At 36.0% G+C, this 6,458-nt stretch overlaps 1 pseudogene; it reads right to left on the minus strand.

Moving 5' to 3' along the window:
- Positions 1-426: 426 nt before the first annotated feature.
- LOC109438723 (tubulin alpha-1A chain) lies at positions 427-1,397 on the minus strand (annotated as a pseudogene).
- Between the last annotated feature and the right edge of the window lie 5,061 nt (positions 1,398-6,458).

Raw genomic sequence — 6,458 nt, forward strand, 5'->3', positions numbered from 1 at the left:
TCAATATCTTTTCTGTGTGTTGTTTAAGCAGTGTACAACTCCATCTTTTAAAAATATTTTCTCATATTTAACTCTACATGTACAATTACTTATATAGCTACATAATTTCTACCTTTTATTATGTTCTTTCTTTTTAACATACTTTTACTCTGTGTATTTCTCTTCCTTCACTAATCACTATTTGATTAACAGATATCTCAAAGTTATCTTTTTGGTTTTGATGCTATTGTTTTATTTTTATTTTTAGTGGATATCCTTCACTTTTTAATCTCAATATCCAACATAACAATTCAAATGGTAAGCATTATTTCTACTCTATTCCAGGGGACGCCAATTACTCTCATTTATCTTATTTGTCATTGACTTTTCTGTTGAGCATCTTTTCATATATCTCTTGGCTGTAGGATGTTTTCTTTGGAAAAATGTCTATTTAGTTTCTCTACCTATATTTTTAATCAGATGGTTTGTTTTGGGGTATGTAAATATGTAAAGAACCATCTGGTTGGCTAGCTCAAAGCAGCATTGGGGATCTCTGCTGCAGAAAGCTGCTCATAATAGGCTTTCTGAGCAGAGATGACAGGAGCATATGTGGCCAGAGGGAAGTGGATGTGCAGATAAGGCACCAGGTTGGTCTGGAATTCAGTCAGGTCAACATTCAGGGCTCCATCAAATCTGACGGAAGCAGTGATGGAGGACACAATTTGACCTATCAACCTATTCCGGTTAGTATAGGTTGGGCGTTCAATATTGAGGTTTCTACGACAGATGCTGCAGATGACCTCATTGTCAACCATGAATGCACAATCAGAGTGCTCCGGGGTGGTGTTGGTGGTGAGGATGGAGTTGTAAGGCACAAGTATAGCTGTGGAAACCTGGGGTGCTGGGTAAATGGAGAACTCCAGCTTGGATTTCTTGCCATAATCGACAGAGAGATGTTCCATCAGCAGGGAGGTGAACCCAGAACCAATTCCCCCGCTAAGGCTGTGGAAAACCAGGAAGCCCTGAAGACCTGTGCACTGGTCGGCCAGTTTTCAAATTCAGTCTAAGAAAAGGTCAGTAATCTTGCCAATGGTGTAGTGCCCACAGGCATAGTTATTGGCATCATCTTCCTTGTCTGTAATGAAATGCTTACAGTGGAAGAGCTGGCGGTAGGTGCCAGTGTGAACTTCATCAGTGACCTGTGGGTTCCTGGTCTACAAACACTGCCCCCGGCATATGCTTGTCAGCATCTGTCTCACTGAAGAAGGTGCTGAAGGAGTCATCTCCTCCCCCAATAGTCTTGTCAGTTGGCATCTGGCCATCGGGCTGGGTGCTGTGTTCCAGCAGCAGAGCTCCCAGCAGGCATTGCGGATCTGGACACGAGCCTGGCAAACGTGGATGGAGATGTACTCACGCATGATTGCTGCTTTGCAGCGGCCGGGCAGACGGCTGAGTCTAAGAGAGGTTGTTGTTTCTGACAGCATGACTCTTAGGGGGCTGATGTAAGGGAACCTAGGTTGAAACTTTCTTGCAGCTCAACGCTAAGTCCCATTAGGTCATGATATACCGTATAATGCTTTTTAATGTGTTGTTAGATTCTTTGTCAAGATTTTTTTTAATCTATGCTCATCAGCTATATTGATTTATATTTTTCTTGTAGTGTCCTTATCTTGCTTTTACATCACGATGGTGTTGGCCTAGTAAAACAAATTTCTTAGTATTCCAGTCTTTCCATTATTCGGAAAAGTCTGAGAATGATTCTCATTCTCTCTTCTTTAAAAGTTTAATAGAATTTAACAGTGAAGGCATCAATCAAGTCCTAGGATTTTCTTTGTTGGGAGGTTTTCTTTAATTACTGATTCAATCTCCTTCATAGTTATTGTCTGCTCAGATTTTCTATTTCTTCATGATTCAGTCTTGATAGTCCATATATTTCTAGATATTTATCTATTTATTTTAGGTTATCCAATTTTTTAGCATATAATTGTTCATAGTATTCTCTCATGATAATTTGTATATATTTGGTATCAATTGTAATGTCTCCTCTTTCATTTCTGACGTTGAGTCTTCTCTCTTTTTTTCTGTTTAGCTTAAAATTTTGTGTGTGCGCTCAAAAAACATCTGTTAGTTTTGTTGATTTGTTTTATTGTTTTTCTAGGGTCTCTTTTATTCAAATCTGCTCTGATTTTTTTATTTCCTTCTTTTGACTTTGGGGATAGTTTGTTCATTTTCTAGTTCCTTGAGTTGTAAATTGACATTGTTTATTTGAGATCTCTTATTTTTTTTTAATGTAGACATTTATCATTATAAACTTCACTGTTAGCCCTGATTTTGCTGCTTCTCATAACTTGTGGTATGTTGTGTTTCCATTTTATTTGATTCAAGATTTGTTTTCCCCTTTCGATTACTACTTTGACCCATTGGTTGTTCAGGAGGGTGTTTAACTTTTACATATTTGTGAATTTTCCCATTTTTCTCCAGTTACTGATTTCATACCATTGTGGTCAGAAAAAGTACTTGGTATGATTGCAACCCTTCTTAAATATGTTAAGATTTGTTTTGTGACCTAAGCTATAATGTATCCTGGAGAATGTTCTGTGTGAACTTGAGAAGAATGTTTATTTTGGTGCTGTTGAATGGAATGTTCTTTCTATATCTGTTAGGTCCATTTCGTATAATGTAAGATTTGAAGTCTGTCATTTCTTCATGGTTGTTTGAATGATCTATCCTCTGCTGAAGTGGGATATTGACATCCTCTACTACTACTGCATTCTGGCTATGTCTCCGTTAAGATCTGTTAGCATTTGCTTAATATACCTATGTGCTCCAATGTTGAGTGCAACTACATATTTACAATTATTACATACCCTTAATGAATTGAGTTTTTATCATTACATAATGACCTTGTCTCTTATTACTATTTTGGATTAAAGTCTGTTTTGTCTGATATATAGGTATAGCCTCTCCCACTTTCTTTTGGTTTCCAGTTGCATGGAATATCTTTTTCCATAGTTTGATTTTCAGCTTATGTGTCTTTAAAGCTGCAATGGATCTCTTGTAAGCAGCATATAGTTAGGTCTTGTTTTAGTATCCATCCAGCTTCTATGTGCCTTTGACTGGTGAGTTTAACCCATTGTCATTTAGAGTAATTACTGATATGTTAGAATTTAGTAATGCCATCTTATTAAAAGTTTTCTGGATGTTTTGTTGTTCCTTTGTTTTTTGTTGTTTTGCTTTTGTTTTCTCTCTGGATGTCTGCCTTTGTGACAACGATTTACTGTAATGGTATGGTTTGATTACCTTTTCTTTCTCTTTTGTGTACTACTGTAAGTTTTGGCTTTGGGGTTACTATGAGGCTTACATAAAAATTCTTACAGTTACAACAGTTTCATTTAAGCTGATAACAACTGTGATTGCATTAAAAAGTTCTGCTCTTTATTCCACCCTCACATTTTATATTTTTGATGTCACAATTTACATCTACTTATGTTGTGTATCTGTTAACAACTTTTAGTAACTATAATTATTTTTAATACTTTTGTCTTTCAACTTTTACATTAGAGTTAAGTAGTTAACGTATGATCATATTACAATATTAGAATATTTTGAATTATTCCATATACTCACCTTTACCAATGTGTTGTATATATTTATATGTTTCCATGTTACTAAATGGTGTCCTTTTACTTTAACTGGAAAACATTATTTTATCATTTCTTGTAAGGTATGTCCAGTGGTCATGAAATCCCCTAGTGTTTGCTTGACAGGGAGTTTTATTTCTCCTTTATTTCTGAAGTACAGCTATACTAGATACTGTATACATGGTGGGAAGGTTTCTTTCTTTTTTTTATATTAAAGTTTATTAGGGTGACAATTGTTAGTTAAGTTACATAGATTTTAGGTGTACAATTCTGTATTAAATCATCTGTAAAACACCTTGTGTGTTCACCACCCAGAGTCAGTTCTCCTTCCAACACCATATATTTGATCCCCTTTGCCATCATCTACCACCTCACTCCCCCTTACCCTCTGGTAACCAATAAACAATTGTCTGTGTCTATGAGTTTCTGTTTCTCATGAGTTTTTTTTGTTGTTGTTTTTGGTTTATATACCAAATATCAGTGAAATCATATGGTTCTCTGCTTTTTCTGTCTGACTTATTTCGCTTAGCATTATAATCTCAAGATCCATCCATGGTGTCACAAATAGTCCTATTTCAACTTTTCTTACCACCGAATAGTATTCCATTGTGTATATATACCACAGCTTCTTTATCCATTCATCTATCGAAGGACACGTTGGTTTCCATGTCTTGGCTACCGTAAATAAAGCTGCAATGAACATTGGAGCACACGTGTCTTTATGGATAAATGTTTTCAAAATTTTGGGGTAGATACTCAGGAGAAGGATTGCTGGGTCATACTGTAATTCTGTTTGTCATTTTTTGAGGAACCTCCACACTGCCATCCACAGCGGTTGCACCGGTCTGCATTCCCACCAACAGTGTATGAGGGTTCCATTTACTCCACAGCCTCTCCAACACTTGTTACTATTTGTCTTGTTGATGATAGCCACTCTAACTGGGGTGAGGTGATATCTCATTGTGGTTTTTATTTGCATTTCTCTGATGATGAGTGATATCGAACATTTTTTCATATGTCTATGGGCCATTTGTATATCCTCTTTGGAAAAATGTCTCTTCAGGTCCTCTGCCCATTTTCAGTTGGGATGTTTGATTTTTTTTGGTATTGAGTTGCATGAGTTCCTTGTATACTTTGGATATTAGCCCTTTATCGGAGGCACTGTTTGCAAAAATCTTCTCCCATTCAGTTGGTTGCCTCTTTATTTTGTCGATGGTTTCTTTTGCTGTGCAGAAGCTTTTAAGTTTCATATAGTCCCATTCATTTATTTTAGCTTTTACTTCCCTTGCCTTTGGAGTCAAATTCATAAAATGCTCTTTGAACCCAAGGTCCATAAGTTTAGTACCTATGTTTTCTTCTATGCAGTTTATTGTTTCAGGTCTTATGCTTAAGTCTTTGATCCATTTTGAATTAATTTTGGTACATGGTGACAGATAGCAGTCCAGTTTCATTCTTTTGCACGTGGCTATCCAATTCTCCCAGCACCATTTATTGAAGAGGCTGTCTTTTCTCCATTGTATGTTTTTGGCTTCTTTGTCAAAAATTATCTGTCCATATTTATGTGGTTTTATTTCTGGGTTCTCAATTCTATTCCATTGGTCTATGTGTCTGTTTTTCTGCCAATACCATGCTGTTTTGATTATTGTAGCCCTGTAGTACAAGCTAAAGTCAGGAAGTGTGATACCTCCAGCATTGTTCTTTTTTCTTAAGATTGCTTTGGCTATTCAGGGTCTTTTGTGGTTCCAAACAAATCTGATGATTTTTTGTTCTATTTCTTTAAAAAATGCCATTGGGATTTTGATGGGGATTGCATTAAATCTGTATATTGCTTTGGGTAATATGGCCATTTTAACTATGTTGATTCTTCCAATCCATGAGCACGGAATGTCTTTCCATTTCTTTGTGTCTTCTTCAATTTCTTTTAAAAATGTCTTATAGTTTTCAGCATATAGGTCTTTCACATCCTTGGTTAAGTTTATTCCTGGATATTTTATTCTTTCTGCTGCAATTGCAAAAGGAATTGTTTTTTAATTTCTTTTTCTGAGATTTCATTGTTAGGATATAGGAATGTGATGAACTTTTGTATGTTGATTTTATAGCCAGTAACTTTACTGTATTCGATGATTGTTTCTAACAGCTTTTTGTTGGAGTCTTTAGGGTTTTCTCTATATAGCATCATGTCACCTGCAAAGAGTGACAATTTAACTTCTTCATTCCCAATTTGGATGCCTTTTATTTCTTTCTCTTGCCTGATTGCTCTGGAGAGGACTTCCAACACTATGTTGAAACGCAGAGGTGATAGGGGACAGCCCTGTCGTGTTCCTGAACGTAGAGCAAAGGACTTCACTATTTCACCGTTAATTGTGAGATTAGCTGAGGGCTTGTCATATATGGCCTTTATTATGCTAAGGTATTTTCCTTCTATACCTGTTTTATTAAGTGTTTTAATCATAAGTGGATGTTGCATCTCGTCAAATGTTTTTTCTGCATCAATTGATATAATCATATGATATTTGTTCTTTATTTTGTTTATGTGATGTATTACATTGGTGGATTTGCAGATGTTGAACCATCCTTGTGCCCCTGGGATGAACCCCACTTGGTTGTGATGAATAATCTTTTTAATGCATTGTTGTATTCGATTTGCTAGAATTTTGTTTAGGATTTTTGCATCTGTATTCATCAGAGATATTGGTCTGTAGTTTTCTTTTTTTGTGTTGTCCTTACCAGGTTTTGGTATGAGGGTAATGTTGACCTCATAAAATGAGTTAGGGAGTACTGTCTCTTCAATTTTTGAAAGAGTTTGAGCAGGACTGGTATTAGATCCTCTTTGAAGGT

The sequence above is a fragment of the Rhinolophus sinicus genome, chromosome X, assembly GCF_036562045.2.
Source record: "Rhinolophus sinicus isolate RSC01 chromosome X, ASM3656204v1, whole genome shotgun sequence".
Taxonomy (NCBI): Eukaryota; Metazoa; Chordata; class Mammalia; order Chiroptera; family Rhinolophidae; genus Rhinolophus; species Rhinolophus sinicus.